Source organism: Lissotriton vulgaris, chromosome 7 (genome assembly GCF_964263255.1).
Source record: "Lissotriton vulgaris chromosome 7, aLisVul1.2, whole genome shotgun sequence".
Lineage (NCBI taxonomy): Eukaryota > Metazoa > Chordata > Amphibia > Caudata > Salamandridae > Lissotriton > Lissotriton vulgaris.
In genome coordinates, this window is record NC_141695.1 from 140032532 (window position 1) to 140050056 (window position 17525).

Here is a 17525-nt window from a genome sequence, read left to right on the forward strand (position 1 = left end):
TACGAAACGTTTATGTAAGTCGGCACAGAGCCATTAGCCTGAAAGAAATAAAAGATGTATGCATCCTTTATGTGCCTAGCAAACAAGATTAGACTGCTCTGCTTCGCTACCCTGAGGGTCAAGTGCTAACTGGGTGCATTAGGTGCTCAGTTTGGCTCCATTAGAGGTGACCCCAGACATCACAGAACAAACATTTCGCCTATGTGATTAATAATAAGCAGGTTTTTTTTGTAAGTTGTAAATTGATGAGCAGTTCTGCAATCTGAGTTACTGAAACTCTGTTAAAGTGTTATGACTTGTTTACTGAGAAATGCAATATATTTTGCGGTTACTGGTGGTACACATAAAGCAAGGAGATTAAGTAAAGGGCGAAGGACAAAGAAAAAAAACATGCACACTTGAAATGGTTGCAGCTATGGGGAGATTAGATAAAAAGTGGAGGAAACACCAAAGAAGCACAGGGTAAGCATTGTGCAGGCAAAACCTAAAGCCCACCCCTACAGATGATGTTTTAATTCAACACACTCTCATGAGAATATGAGCTGCAAGCCATCTTCCCAGGAAAGATGATCACCTGGAAGGGGAGCGGGATTGGGCCAGATGTGTAGGAAGCAGCCCGGGACCTTCTTGTCACGGGTGACAAATGCAGGCACCAGGACATCCCAAGAGTCTTTTAACCCCTTCTCTGCGGGGAGGGGGCCTGTGCTTGTGACAAGCTGGGCTCGTCATGAGGCGCAGTGCAGCTGCACTCATGACGAGCGGAGCTCGCCACAACCACACCCATTTTTCGAACGTTCAGCACAGCGGGGTAATTATCCCCACGTGCGAACATTCCAATGGCGTGACGAGCTCAGCTCGTAATGAGTGCAGCTGCACTGTGCCTCATGACGAGTTCACCTTGTCATGAGCATAGAAGTGGTTAAGCATAGCTCAGCAGCCAGGATGGACCTTACTGCGCGGATCCCTTGAGTCAGAAGGGAAACATCCATTATAACGCAACTTTTATGACGCACTACTTTTACAACGCAACTACTACAACGCAGGATCCTTTACAACAAATGCCTTTAATACGCATGACATTACATAGCAGATAGTATTACATGCCATTACAACGTAAGTATAGGTAAGTATATCATTTTATTTAAACATTTATTTTATTCAAATAAATTATTTAATTAATTTAATAAATATTAAAAATAAAAGTGAATAATTAATAATGAATAATAATTAATGTAAGTAATTTTTTGGGGGGGTTCAGGGCTAGGTTTGGGTTATGGGGTACAGGGGTATTTTTAGGGTTCAGGGCTAGGTTTGGGTTTTGGGGTACAGGGTTATTTTTAGGGTTCAGGGCTAGGTTTGGGTTATGGGGTACAGGGGTATTTTTAGGGTTCAGGGCTCGGTTTGGGTTTTGGGGTACAGGGGTATTTTTAGGGTTCAGGGCTAGGTTTGGGTTTTGGGGTACAGGGGTATTTTTAGGGTTCAGGGCTAGGTTTGGGTTTTGGCGTACAGGGTTATTTTTAGGGTTCAGGGCTAGGTTTGGGTTTTGGGGTACAGGGGTATTTTTAGGGTTCAGGGCTAGGTTTGGGTTTTGGGGTACAGGTGTATTTTTAGGGTTCAGGGCTAGGTTTGGGTTATGGGGTACAGGGGTATTTTAAGAGTTCAGTTTAAAAAAAATAATTTAAATATATTAAATAAATTATTTTAAGTAATTTTAATATTTATTAAAAAAAGTTCTTTAAAAATTAAGTAATTTTTACCCCTACACTATCCAGCACTTACCCTACTATTACACCCCCCTGGAGTTAGAATATTATTTAAAAACACCTATACTATTTAAAAAAAAAAAAATATATATATATATATATATATATATATATATTTACAAATATATTAATGAAAAAATTATTTAATAAATAAGATTAATTAAATATTTATTATTTGCATTTTTTAAGAAAATAATATACTTACCTATACTTACGTTGTAATGGCATGCGTTGTAATAGCATCTACTATGTAATGTCATGCGTTGTAAAGGCATTCGTTGTAAAGGATCCTGCGTTGTAAAAATTGTGTTGTAATGGTATGCGTTGTTAAAGTATGCGTTGTAACGTCATACATCCCAGTCAGAAGAAGTGTGTCACGGCGATGCAAGTGAAAGCTCATTAAACCACAGAGCAGCTAAGTGACCTGACCCAGGCAATCATGGCGAGATTAGATGGGCGCACAACAGCCTGTACAACCTACAACCACCCCTAGCTGAATATATTTAGCCAGTACAAAGCGGAAGGAGTGGGTAGGCCTGTGAAAGAAATAAAAGGTGCTGTAAGAATGACTAGCAGGGTGATTAAAACCACTTAGGAGGGGAAGCGTGGCTCAGTGGTTAGAGGCGGCAGACCCGGAAGCTGAGATCGGCTGTGGACCAGGGTTCGATTCCCTGCCTCGGCGGGTCTCGGGCTCAAAATTCCACGGAGTCGACAATTCTCGCTCCGGTGCCTACTCGACTCACTGGGTCACACTCTGCGACTCTGGGCAATAGCTTGCTTAATCTCCACTACGGCCCCTTGCGGCGGGATGCCTGGCTTTCACCTTGTGGATACCCGTGGGGGGTATCTCACAGGGGAATACCAGGACGGGTTCCCTAAGCAAGCGCCTTGAGACCCCTGGGTTAAAGTGTTGCGCTATATAAATCGAAACACATTTACATTTACATTTAGAAACTATTGAATGAATTTTCTAGCCTCTTTGGGTTACATTCAATGTTCAACGTCACTAACAGCAGGATCTGTAAAGCACAGTAAGGCTAAAACACATACACAGTTAGCCACATCACCCTAGGCTGAGCATGCAGAAGCCAATAGGCAGGTCGCAGGTAGAGCAACACGGGTGGGTGACCGTCACTCAAGGTCGTGCCATCTAGACGTAGATGAACGTCAGAATGAGAATTAAAGATGCAAATATCTCCACTAACATATTTAATTGGAAAGTAATAAAGCACTTAGCATCAAACCATGGCACTCTCAAGCTGGGCACACTTGGCGGGCAGAAGGGCCCTTCTCCTTCAATAATATTGTATTTTCTTTCCTTTTTTAGGTTTCGCCTGCTGCTATGCTTGAGAAATCTATTGTTTTTAATATGAACTTAAAAGAGACTTCCAAACCACCTCTTTTCTTGCCTAGCTTCTCATTAGTTCCTGTCCGTGCTTCTTACCCTTCCTCCATTTCTATTGCCTGTAGCATATTTTCCAACATTTACCACTGCTTGTTCCTCATCTGCTTCTCTTATCAGTTTCCCACTGCCGAAATACAGTTAACATTCACTTCGGTGGAACCATAGTTTCATAAGGTTTTGCCTTTTACTTTTCCAGCACATTTATGTAACAATTTATCACCCAGAGAGATTAAGTGATTTGCATAGAATCATAGGATGTTGGGCGGCACCTCCGAGACTCAAATCGGGATCCCCAGCTTTTGAGTCAGCAGCTCTGGCCGCTGTGCCACAATCTCTCCACTCCCGTGTTACAGGGAGATCTTTCCTTCTCTCGGACGATGATTGATGAAAAATGCTCTTTATTAATTACATAGGCGAAACTAATGCATTACCAATGCTTGTAACATATTTATTGCTGGGGCTTTTCAAAAGACACAGCCAGTAACCATAGACCACGGTTTCGTATTAGAGTGGGGCTGCGTTGAAGGGAGCTTGTGAGGTATGGCAGTGAAGTAACACCAGTAGCGACTGCAGGAGGGGAACCAACCTAAACAGGGCGGGACTGGGAACCAAAACCGGCCCTGGCAAAGTGCTCGCCCGGCCGCCACCCCACCCCCTCCCCGGGGGTTGGAAGTGCCACTGCGCTCTTTACCAGGTCCGGTTTTCGGCCGATTTTGTTACAGGGATGTTTTTGCAACTATGCTGCAAAAACGGCCCTGTACCAAAGACAGCCCCCAGGGGCCCAACACCGGCCCACACCCAAGCGGTGCACCAGGGGATTGCCCGGTGCCCGCAACGGCCAGACCGGGCCGAAATCTAAAAAGTAGGAGAACCGCTTATTATCAATTAAAAAGTATGAGCAGGTCCAGTGGCGTAGCTAGTGCTTCTGACACCCGGGGCTATACCCCAGATTGCGGCCCATGGCATGTAGCAGGACGGTGCGGGGGATAAAGGGCAGCATCCACATTGCAAACTCAGGGCTTCATCTTAATACATATACTTCTTTACATACATATGATTGGATGATTGCTAACTAATAAATACAGACACCTGTGTTTGTGTGGAAACTGACATAGATCCTCGTAGTAATAGCAGACAGTGCTGTATCAGATGTTTAGTGCTTGGGCGCAGTGTAACCTAAGCTACAAATGGCATATCACTCTGTTCAATGTAAGACAGTATAACTGATGGCGACAACACATGTTGTAATAAGTCTTGTGTGGGTCCCCTCTGAAAGGGTGCACAGTCGAATAAATAGTATTGAAAATAAATTGAAACACTTTAGTATTCCATCGATTGAATGGCATTTCATGCAGTATTCTCATGTTTATGTCCTGTGGGGGTTAGACGTTTGATGAACATTGACGTACGTCTGAGACAGTATTAGCTGCCTCAGAGCTCATACAACCTATACCGAGACTCTACTTTGAGCTGAGTACCCCTCAGCCATTGCCTTTTGTCAGTATTATAACTCACATGCTTCCGTCACTGGTTGTCTGTAAGCCAGTCATGACATATGGAGGTTTTTTTCAAATGCATCAAGTAATTGGCTCATCTCATTGGGGCCAGCAATTGTAAAGAATGATCCACATTTAGTACCTTATAACAGGAAACTATCTGAAATATGCCCACCATTTTTACCTTTCATTGTTTGCTCTGCTATCAGGTCCCCAAGCCCAGTTGCAGTGGAACCTTTAAAAGTGCATTTTTTACTGAGCTTTTTTTTAATATTAGTTATTAACATCTTTATTATTACACGGCCAAAGTCACGCACCATCCATGATCCACTGACGGAGCCAGCCAGGCTGTGGAGGCATGCATGATTGCATTGAAAGGAGCCTGCCCTGCCCTGACAATAAACGAGAATGATTTATTTATATCCTAACAGTTACCAGCCAGCGGCTGCCTATTTAAAGTATGACTTAGCAAACAAAAGCGGAGAATTCCCTGCTCTACATACTTTTTGATTCAATGTAGAGCTTGCGAGTGCTGCAATTCAGTACAGGGCGCCAGTGGTGGCTGGTGACATTTAAAAGTGGTGAGGCGTAAAAGGATTTCCATACAGCACCATAGCAAGCGAGCTTAGGGAGCCAGAAACCGGTCCTAGGAAACTTGTTTCCAGTCCAGGGAAGGCATGGCTTGGCAGTTCGGGCTGGACTGTTCCCATGAGGCACAGGGTCAGACCGATTTGCTTATGGCCATGTCTGAACTGGGGTGGCAGAGTGGGCTAAAGAACGGTGATGGATTAAACCCAGATCTGTGGACTGGGCGTGAGTGTTTGATTGGTTCAGATGCTCCGTCCATCACCACCCCCTTTTGTACCGCTTAGTTCTCCATAAGTTGGCAGAGTATGCTCAGACGTGAGTCCCTTGCTCACTTTGCCACTGGATTCAAGCAAACCTGGCTGAAGACGGCTGTAATGCCAGAAACCGGTCCTAGGAAGCTTGTTTCCGGTCCAGGGAACGGATGGCTTGGCAGTTCGGGCTGGGCTGTTCCCATGAGGCACAGGGTCAGACTGATTTGCATATGGCCATGTCTGAACTGGGGTGGCAGAGTGGGCTAAAGAACGGTGATGGATTAAACCCAGATCCGTTGACTGGGTGTGAGTGTTTGATTGGTTCAGATGCTCCGTTCATCACCACCCCCTATTGTACCGCTTTGTTCACCATAAGTTGGCAGGGTATGCTCAGACGTGAGTCCCTTGCTCACTTTGCCACTGGATTCAAGCAAGCCTGGCTGAAGACGGCTGTAATGCCAGAAACCGGTCCTAGGAAGCTTGTTTCCGGTCCAGGGAAGGCATGGCTTGGCAGTTCGGGCTGGACTGTTCCCATGAGGCACAGGGTCAGACTGATTTGCATATGGCCATGTCTGAACTGGGGTGGCAGAGTGGACTAAAGAACGGTGATGGATTAAACCCAGATCAGTTGACTGGGTGTGAGTGTTTGATTGGTTTAGATGCTCCGCCCATCACCACCCCCTTTTGTACCGCTTTGTTCGCCATACGTTGGCAGGGTATGCTCAGACGTGAGTCCCTTGCTCACTTTGCCACTGGATTCAAGCAAACCTGGCTGAAGACGGCTGTAATGCCAGAAACCGCTCCTAGGAAGCTTGTTTCCGGTCCAGGGAACGGATGGCTTGGCAGTTCGGGCTGGGCTGTTCCCATGAGGCACAGGGTCAGACTGATTGCAAATGGCCATGTCTGAACTTGGGTGGCAGAGTGGGCTAAAGCTCTTCCATTCCCCGACTGCGAAGACGTGTTATTTAAACTCTCAGTCTCCTCCCAACTAACAATTTCAGGAATACTCATCTACCGCCCCCCGACAAATACACCCAGTGGCTTTCATCGTTTCAAGCCTAAGGGGTTTTTGAAAAAAGGGTGGACAAATTGTGCATTGTCAAGCAAATTTAAGAAAGCTGGAAGGTTAATCCATACTGCGCACATCTTGCAGTTGCCACGTAGTAGCTGCTAATTGTGCTTCGCCTTCCACCATTACACTGCACATTCATTGGTCTTAGCCTCATCCATCTTGCTGAAATGGTAACAGAGTAAAATTGTTGGTGCCCATGTGTCAACTTGTGCATTTACAAAATTGAGGCCTACATTTTAAAATTAATAACAAAAATGTATTTAAGATTGGTGACAATTTATGTTAACTGCAAGCCAGCAGTTCTCGCAAGAAATCTAATGTTCAGAAAAATGTAATGGGTTGAAAATAATTATATCCATGTTAATCCAACGCAGAGGGTAAGCAATCAATCAATCAATGCATTTGTAAAGCGCGCTACCTACCCGTGGGGGTCTCAAGGCGCTAGGGGGAAGGGGAGCCGCTACTGATCGAAGAGCCAGGTCTTGAGAAGTCTTCTGAAGGCCAGCAGGTCCTGGGTCTGTCGTAGGTTGGTAGGGAGAGTGTTCCAGGTCATGGCCGCGAGGTAGGAGAAGGATCTGCCGCCAGCGGTGGTTTTCCAGAAGCAGGGACTGTGGAGAGGGCAAGGTTGGGGTGTGGAAGCCGAGTCGGTCATTGAGGTATGCTGGTCCTGCGTTGTGTAGGGCTTTGTGTGTGTGTGGATGAGGAGTTTGAAGGTGATCATCTTGTTGATGGGGAGTCAGTGCAAGCTTCTCAGGTGAGGTGTGATGTGGCTGCGTCGGTGGACGTCGAGGATCAGTCGTGCCGAGGCCTTCTGAATGCGTTGCAGCTGTCTCAGGAGCTTGGTTGTTGTTCCTGCGTAGAGGGCGTTCCCATAGTTCAGTCTGCTAGTGACGAGGGCCTGAGTGACCGTTTTTCTTGTGTCGGGGGGGATCCATTTGAAGATCTTGCAGAGCATTCAGACTGTGTTGAAGCAGGACTCGGAGATGGCGTTGACCTGCTTGGTCATGGAGAGGGCGGAGTAAAGGAGGATCCCCAGGTTGCCTGCGCGGTTGGTGGGTTCTGGGGCTTTTCCTAGCGATGTTGGCCACCAGGAGTCATCCCAAGCTGATGGGGTGGGGCCGGGGATGAGGACCTCCGTCTTGTCTGAATTCAGCTTGAGCCTGCTGTCCTTCATCCATTCAGCGACGGCCTTCATTCCTCTGTGGAGGTTGGTTTTCGTGGTGTGGGTGTCTTCGGTGAGGGATATGATCAGCTGGGTGTCGTCGGCGTAGGAGAGGATGTTGAGGTTATGTTCTTGTGCGACGTGGGTGAGTGGTGCCATGTAGATGTTGAACAGCGTCGGGCTGAGGGAGGATCCCTGTGGGACGCCGCAGATGATCTCGGTGGTCTTGGAGCGGAAGGGTGGGAGGCGTACGCTCTGGGTTCTGCCGGAGAGGAAGGATGTGGTCCAGGCCTGGGCCTTCTCTTGGATTTCGGCATCGTGAAGGAGTGCTGTTAGGGTGCGGTGGCAGACCGTGTCGAAGGCTGCTGATAGGTCCAGAAGGATGAGGACAGCTGTTTCTCCTTTGTCCATCAGGATCCTGATGTCATCTGTGGCGGCGATAAGGGCGGTCTCGGTGCTATGGTTGCTGCGGAAGCCGGACTGGGATGGGGCTAGGATGTTGTTGTCTTTGAGGTAGCGGATCAGCTGTCTGTTGACAATCTTCTCTGTGACTTTCGCCGGGAAAGGGAGTAGGGAGTACGGAGTAGGGAGATGGGCCGGAAGTTCTTGAGGTTGTTGGGGTCTGCCTTGGGTTTCTTAAGTAGGGCATTGATCTCGGCATGCTTCCAGCTTTCCGGGAAGGTTGCTGTCTCGAAGGAGGTGTTGATTGTTTTCCGGAGATGGGGTGCGATGACTGAGCTGGCTTTGTTGAAAACGAGGTGAGGACATGGGTCGGATGGGGATCCGGAGTGGATGGAATCCATGGTCTTGATGATGTCTTCGTCGTTGACGGTGGACCAGGTGACTGGTTTGGGTGGAGGTCGTAGGGTTGGTGGTCTCGGCAGTGGGTGTGGGGGTGTCGGGGTTGAAGCTGTCGTGGATGTCGGTGATCTTGCGGCGAAAGAAGGTGGTCAGTGAGTCGCACAGGTCTTGTGAGGGTGGGATGTCGTTGGTGTTGGAGCTGGGATTGGAGAGTTCTTTCACGATGCTGAAGAGCTCTTTGTTGTTGTGTGCGTTGTTGTTTAGGCGGTCCTAGAAGGCGGTTCTCTTGGCAGTCCTGATGAGTTGGTGGTGTCTGCGGCTTCCGCCAAGTGCGCTCGGAGGTCCGGAGGTCTTCGGTGAACCATGCGGCTTTCTTGTTGGTGTGGTTGGTAGCGGAGGTCTTGATTGGGGCAACGGTTTTGGCACAGTCGGGGATCCACTGTTTGAGGTTGGTGACGGTGGTGTCGGGGTCGGTGGGGTCAGAGGGTGGTCTCAGCGTGAGGGTGGTGATCAGTTGGTCCTTGGTGACCTTGCCTCAGCAGCGGCGTGGTAGCTGTTGGGTGTGGTGGGTTTCTTGAAGGTGAAATAGGCCCATCTGTGGTCGGTCCAGTGGGGTTCAGAGGTGTAGTTGAAGGAGACGTGGGGACTTGCAGAGAAGATGGGGTCCAGTGTGTGTCCAGCGGCGTGGGTGGGTGTCGTCACGAGCTGTTTGAGACCGAGGTTGACAAGGTTGCCGATCAGGGCGGTGGAATTGGCGTTGTTGTTGTTCTCAAGGTGGAAGTTCAGGTCCCCGATGAGGATTTAGTCCATGGAGGCGAGGGCGTGGGTGCTGATGAGGTCGGTGATGGTGCCGCTGAACTGTGGTCGGGATCCGGGTGGTCTATAGACGAGTGTTCCTCTGAGGGTGGTGTTGGGGTCGGTGTGGATCTGGAAGTGCATGTGCTCGGCGGCGTCGATGGGGTCGTCGGTGTTGGTCGAGACTCTGAGGGTGTCCTTGTGGATGATGTAGATTCCCCCTCCCACTCCGTCGGTGCGGTCTCTGCGGGAGATTTTGTAGCCCTCACAGATGGCTATGGCGATGTCTGGTGCCGAGGCGGCGTTCAGCCAGGTCTCCGTCAGGAAGGCAACGTCGGGGTGGTTGAGTATAGGAGGTCCCAGAGTTCGATGGCGTGCTTGCGAGCGGAGTGGGTATTGAGGAGGATGCAACGGAGGTGGTTGGGTTCTTTGGATAATGGTTTGGCGGGTCGGATGCCGGTGAAGCTGCAGTTCGGGCAGGTGAAGGGCCCTTGGGTGTGCTTTGGGGTGGCCCGCTAGCAGGAGTGGTCTCATCCGGCGTTGAATGCGTGCAGGGTGCTGGAGTTGTAGTGCAGTCTGATGTTGTGGCGCCTTCGGTGTCCAAGGGTTCTGGCGCTGGGCGCGATCCAGGCGCAGACGGGCTTGCCTGTGGCGCGCGTCCTGTCGACGGTTGCCATTTATGGCGGGTGGAGGAGGCGGGAGCGGGGCGGCGAGGAGGCGTGGCCGCGGGGAAGCAGCGGGAAAAAGAACCCAGTGGTACAGAAGGCAAGAGGGGGTGGAGGGGGGGGGGGTGGTGGAGGGCACTGCCTGAAAAAGTACAGAAAGCGATGTGGCAGGAACAATAGTCGAAAACAGTGGCAAAATTACAGGCAAGAAATAGTGAAAACAACAACCCACAAGTGGAGCGCTGGTGAGGCTCAGGGGGCTCGAACCCTGCAGGAGGCAGCGGCGGGTCGAGCGCGATCAGCGGGATCAGAAGCGACACAGGGAGTGACTCGGCCCTTGGGCAAGGTCGAGGTCGAGGTAACAACCACAACCATTTCCTTACCAAAACGTACTAATTTCCAAGTGCGATGGCTCACATCCATCAACTGTGCCTGCCACAGTTATGCATTTTAGCTGAATTAATTGGTACACTAACTGTAAACACAGACAATGGGAAACCTTTCTCTGATAACTCCTCTGCTGGGTGTGACTTAAGCTGTATGAGTCGAAGTGTATCCTCTCTCCTCTTTGAGGATTCACCCTCCTCCCCCACCCCCCACCCCCCCCGCCCCCCCCCCATCCCCCAGTTTGTGTGTTTCAGGCAAGGTGGCAGCTGCTGATTCACAGCAGGGCCTGTGTGACAGAACTGCTGTGCAATGACTGGACACGACCTGCAGCTAAATGAGTCTGGGTAAAACACATTGGTTAGCAGTATATGACAGCATTTATCTGGAAAATGAACTGGCAAATAGTACATATTACAGCACAATATAGCTCACAGGGCACTCTTAGATGCAATTTAAATAAAATGTATACACGGGGAGCGGGCTCTTTTTCAAGGAAATATTTCAAAAATAGTGAAAAAAAGCATGTAAGACCACAAAAATTGGAAAACCTCTTCTATTTAAACATCATTTTACAGCAGTCTGTCTGTGGGTTCTCCCGAACATGCTTAGTGACAACTGTCCGATTAAAAGCACATTAGCGAGCACAGAGCAGAGCACCATTCTTAATCTCATGGGCATTCTGACTGTGTCTGCACTGTCATGCGTGCTTCCGCTCCGTGTTCCATGAAGGACATGGTGCACAGCCTTAAACTAATCAGATAGCTAAAAAACGTGGTGCACTTGGGGATCTTACCCTGCAAAAGGGCACAGCAGAGCCTAAAGAGGAATGAGGGAAGCAAAAACAAGAAACTACTCAGAGTGAGCGTCTATATTGGAGCTCATAAAAACGATGCATTTATCCCAGATCGGTGACTGGGGTGAATGTTTGATTTATTCTGCATTTCGTCCATAATCTGTTCATTTTGCAGTGGTCACTACTGAAACGCCATCTCCCCCTAATCATCCCCACCTCCCCCATGTTCTCCTGTACACCAGAGCTCGACCCCAAACATTGGCCGTGGCTTCACGGAAGGGGTCGCTCATTAAAGGATGGGCCATTTTAGAGAACAGAAACCGCCCAGGGTCAAACAGAGCGGTCATCTATGCCGGGCTTGCCTGCCAAGCTTGTTACTAATGCTATGGCTTTTCTCGGTTTTCAGGGTCAACACAAGCGTCAAAACAAACAATGCAGACTAAATGCCATCCTAGTACAAAGTTAAGTATGTATTTTGAGCAGTAATTTCGGAACCTACTAAAGATACAGATGCAGACAGACCTACCTACCGCGATATAAGAAATGAACTTACGAGTCCTCAATTGGGGCGCGTGACCTGTCGCATCCCTTGCCTCAGCCTCAGGTACACGGGCAGTGTGCAGCCCTGGGGGTGTGCCTGGATGTGTCCATCCCGGGCGCTTGTGGCCGCAATCAGAAATACAACTTTGAGTATCCGACATGGTCTGGGACTGCCGGCCACACCCACCATATCATGCCATCAATAGTAAACAACTTATCAATCAAGCAATAGAATTCTTTGGAAGACAGGGGGTCTCGCGACCCCCGGCCGTATTTATTAAAACATAAAACAAATCAAAAATTAAATAAAATAACATTATTTACATAATTATTAAATGCAATATTCAGACATTAGATTTACAGCGAGTTAGACAGGTATGACGGGCTAACCTTAACACATGACTAATACAGCGTGTTTCCTAACCGAATCTAACATCCTACATATCAATTTTGCATTCTAATAATTTCTGGTCCTACGGCAAGGTCGTTAACCGGTGTCAGATCCTTTACCCAGCTACGCCCTCACGTCTGAGTGCGCATGCGCGACAAGGGCCCGGTTACCGGGAGAGTACGTACCTCTCCTGGTTACCCTCGTACGCACCGTGAACTCCATTTAACCATAACAGGAGGGCCCTTACACTCGCGCCATTTGATGACGTCATGGTGTATGTGCGGGGTTGCTACCAGCCTGAGGAAAGCGTGACTCCCTCCCCCGCACCCTTCCAAGCAAGCGGATATCCTGCCCCTCAAGTTCTGGGAGAGACCAATGGCCCCTCCCCCTGGGCGACCCCATTCGATGAATGGTGCCGCCCCCTAAGGACCTTAAATTGCTGCTCACCGATTATGACCTTACCGCCACAGGCCAGCATAGTTGACCGACTATCTGCCCCCCCCCCAACTGCCTACACTGAAAGGTCATACCCTCCTAACAAAGCCTTCTACCCATGCTAGTATGTTCCCTATCAATAGGGCATTCCCTGACTCTGTCAAATGGACCCCATCCCGCAAGTAGAAACAACCCCTCCAACCATGGCCAACTATTCTTTGTCAGAAGTTCACTGCCTCTCCCCTTCAAGTGGACCTCACCCTGCTAATCGAAATTGTCCCTCTCAGATGCACCCATGTGGAATATACTGCAATTGAGGTGTTTGAAATAATTTCTCAATCCAAGTGTTGATCCTCTTTACCAAGTGATTCTTTACCGAGTGATTCAGCGAGTTAACGGAGTCCACCCCACCTCTACTGCAGCCTAGGATACAACTTTGACCCCCTATGGTGCAGTCTGGATTTATTTTTGCTAACCTGCTTATGACTGAGATTATCCCTTCCAGCAGGACCCCCCTGCCCAGTTAAACTACATAGTTACTACCCGCATGTCAGATAATGACTGAGGGTGATGGGGTGTGCCTATCGAGTACCTCACACTCCCCACTCTGGACGGACAGACCCCATCTTTGGGGTCCCTGTAGTTGCTGTGACCGGGGGTATCCTGGCCCTAGACATTGTACACCCGACCTACCTCAGTATCCTGTTCAAGTTGCAGGGTCTAAAGCTGGGGCTGGCCTACTCCTAGGCACTAAACACCCCCTCTCGGTGCCGCTACCTGGCCTCGGCCATCCGCATCATGGTTCATCGGACCTTACACTTCCCACATCAATGCTAATTGCTGTTGATGCAACACTGTCATTGTTAGGCTAATCCCTGCGCCAGCCTACCTTCTTACCATGGAGCCAAAGGCGCCTGCGAGCCCAGGCACCCCCCTAGCCGTATCCATTTCCCAACGAGGGTGTTGTTGTCATGCCCCCTCCGAGATTTGTGTTCCTGGTCCAACTGCAACAGCATACACCTGACATGCATTGCCCTGCCCCTGGCAACCCAAATGAGTGACCATCACACACTACAATAATGATACATGGGTAGCACCTTTACCCGCCAGCACCGCTTTAACCATTGAAATGGCCGCTCATCACGCTTAATGCCTTTCCCTAACACTCCCGATCCAGGTGTAATGATCCCCTTGGCGGTCCACCTCTTGCAGTTGTGGTGTGGAGCCCTTCCCAGGTACAACCATGGGTCCGGTCAGACATAAAATGAAAAACAAACACAGACGATTAGTGCTTCTGGCTTCCGGACCAAAGATACAGTATACATGCCCGCACTATGTTGTTGTCACACGCTAAGCCTTAGCTAAGGTTTGCCCCGAGATGCATTTCCATCCAACCTGCAACCGCCAGTGTGTCGCATAGCATCCGTCTTGTGCCACCTGCGGAACATTTACATTAGGGCTACCATGAGGGTGCCTGGTAGTATGACCTTTATGAAAGCCTAGACCTGTACTCCACAGTGAATGCAATATCCCATCCATGATTACTTCAGGACAATACACAATGTGAAATGCCGTGCTATAGCGCTGTAAGGTTGGGTAGGGTTTCTGGCTTCCTAACGAAAGCTGCCCCCACACGTGTCTGCAATAATCGCCCTCAGATGCTAAGCCTTAGCTGGGATTAACCCCAGATGTCTTTCCCTCCTTACTCGCCGCTGCGAGTGGTCAGCATAGAAATCAGTTTGTGTCATATGAAGCGCATTTAACTCAATGTTACTGTGGGGTGCCTATCAGTATAACCTTGCCTAAGAATAAACCTGTACGCTACAGTGAATGCCATAGCCCCTCCATGATTACTTACTGTCAATACCAAAGCGCACTACCAGCATATGGAGCCCAGGGGTTTAGACACCGGCCCCCCACTGCCTAAGTGATGCCGCAACTGGGCACCGGGACACCCTTGAAGGTATGCCAACAGGGGCCAGGGTGTGTAGGAATATCAGGACCCCAAGAAAGAGGTCATTAGTGTGGATAGGTTTCCACGATTGTTGTAACTATCAGTTCGGATTGATAGTAATTCTAAAATGAGATGAACTTGTGAGATAAAAGCTTTCCTCCCCAACAACAAATCAATGAGAGATACATTATAAGTATCAAACCCCTCACGCCTGACTGTTGGTTTTGACAATGGCTGACCCTTGCATAATATAACTAAGGGGGCAACCACCACCTATATATACTATTGCTAGGGTACCAAACTTACGCCCAGTAACACCACGTCCATAGAGCTGCTCTGAAGTCTTCAACGGAAAGCAGTAAGCTAGGTCCAGTTAGACCGTTTCAGTCACCTTGAGCAAAATGGGCATGATTCCCTTAATAGGTTGCATGTAACAGTTGACCCTCCAGCTGCCCGCTGCACCACATATGACTTTTCCAATCAATTCATAGTTTACCATCATATAGCCTTGCAACATTAATTCCAACAGATCTGGGTTTAATCCGTTACCGTTCATTAACCCACTCTGCCGCCCCCAGTTCAGACCTGGTCATATGCAAATCAGTCCGACCCTCATGCCTGTATAAGAGCACCAGCAGCATAAGAGATGGGATTTAGGCATGGTCACATCCTTCCTTTATAAATCTACTCTATTATAGTGAGTCCTTTGCGTGCTGTATGTCCTCCGAGAAAATGACCTGAAACTAATAGGCATACTATGGCATGGCAATTTCTTGGCTGACATTTGGTACGGCTGACTCATTAGGCAATAAAAAGGGGAGGGGCGATGCCAAATGTTGTGAAGTAAACACGCAAGTGTGACATGTATCAGCAAGCACACAGGTAACCCAGAAATTGTATTGTCAATAATACCAATACATATATCAATTACGTACACCACTTTACCATGTTACCGTTTTAAGTAGCATTAGCTTGGTCTGGGGGCGTCAAAGGTTTTCACCATTGTAACCAGGCATAAGTGGCCCTGTGCTTAGCCTACTGCGCTGCCCATTTTGTAGCTTTGTCCTGTCCTCACATCAAGGCATACAAGCTAGGCATCATACCCCTTCTTCCTGACTACTGGCTTTGCCAACAGCCGGTACGATAATTAAGCAGTAACCATGATTGGTATATAATTATGAACTGGCTACCTGGCCGTTCGCCAGGGTACCCCACAACAAGACTGCTGCCCTTGAGTCCTCCAAAAGAAAGCTATAATACCGAGAACAGGCACACAATTCTAGTGAAAAACCGAGCAGAAGGATAATTCTACCCTTATTAAGTCGAACTGAGAAAATAAGCATCCGCCACGGATTGAAAGGCTACCACTGTCTGCCAAAGGTATGAATTACTGAATTATTTCTGCCATTGTGACCTGACCACTAGATGACAGCTCAGGCTCCTACATCCCGTCTCCTGCATACTGACAAAGCTCCGACAACATGCTAAACCGATTGCTACGGTTTGCCTTCCGCAATTTATCTCTTACTTATGTACCCAATTAAACGTTTCCCATCTAATCGGCGTAGCACCATCTCACTGCCTTAAAACCTGCCCTCAAGAACGCATTGCTTCTGCCATTGATATAGTCAGGAATTGATGCCGTCGCGCAGCGCTTAGGTACAACCAAAACAGTGAAATCGTAACGGCTAAATACCTGTTTTCATTAACCCCTTCCATGCTGATGACAGAACGGTTCCGTCATCAGCGTCGGTTGAGCTGTGCTGATGACGGAACCGTTCCGTCATGACTCCGCCCGTGCAAGGCGGAGTCAGCACAGGCGGGGAATACGCCCCGCACGCAAGGGGTTAAACGCGCGTTTTCCTGTTAGTTTAAGAGTATATGCAATGTTCAGCATTCAAAACGAAAGAATGTTTATCTCCTGCATAAAGAAGAGGACATTAAACATCAAACAGTGCATTTCTCATCAGGGCTATAGGCAGTGTTTTTGCATCATACTCTTTGAACATTACGTGGATGCAAGATGTTTATCATTGGCCCACAGGATGACTCACTCTAAAGGCTACACCTAACCTCATTGTTTTACTTTATATAACCCACTGTGGTGGCCGGTGAAGTTGTGCCGCAGCAGAAGACTACATTATGTGCTCGTTGGATACATTATTGTGCAATTTGCGCCGCCTCCTGAAACTTTGTGCAGCACGTTCTGTGGAATTGAACCAAAGGAATAGCTACGCTTGCGTCTTAAGCGAGCAGAATTAACACACTTGTCGGATTATTTTAAATTGCGTATTTAGTACCGAATAATGTTTTAACTTATACGAACGCATAGGAACACCACTACATATGTAATAGTAACATTATATGATTGGAGGGATTCTGACAACTTTTTGACCTGGCGCCACTGCACCTGCTGCACCATTCAAATCATGACCCTGTTGTCTGCAAGATACCAGCAAATGTGACTGCCTGTTCAGTAGCAAAATATAGCAATATTAGGTGTTTAGAGAGGGTTCCTAGAACTTTGGGCCCCTGTGTCACTGCACCTGCTGCACCATTGAAATCATGACCCTAGTGCTGGAAGGAAAGTGCATTTTAGATTGCCTATTTAGTAGTTAAATATAGCAATACTTAGTGTGCAGAGGCACTCTGACAATTTTTGGACCTGGCGCCGCTGCGCCTGCTTCCCTATTCAAATAACGACCCTATTGCTACAGTTGACCAAAGTATTCAAACTGCATACTTTTAATGCACAAACTCGACCGTTCAGGCACCGGGTGAATCCCTGCCCCTACCTCTACTAAAGCAAAACATAGGTGAGCTCCTCGAGGGCCTATAATGACGCTCTGCTCTGCCCCCAAGGGCGACACCAGGAGTAAAAAAACATTACACCTAACGCAACGAAAGCGTGCATTTAACCCCTTGTATGCTAGTGACGAACCCCAGCCGTCACGTTTCGCAGTGCTCGTGTGCTGATGACGGCTGAGGTTCGTCACGGCCCCGCCCTGTTCGTTTATTTACAGCACA

At 48.4% G+C, this 17525-nt stretch overlaps 1 protein-coding gene across 1 annotated transcript in view; it reads right to left on the reverse strand.

Moving 5' to 3' along the window:
- LOC147701016 (phospholipase A2 inhibitor and Ly6/PLAUR domain-containing protein-like) overlaps positions 1-17525 on the reverse strand; it is a 773169-nt gene that overhangs the window by 440920 nt on the left and 314724 nt on the right. The gene's annotated exons all lie outside the window — the stretch shown is intronic.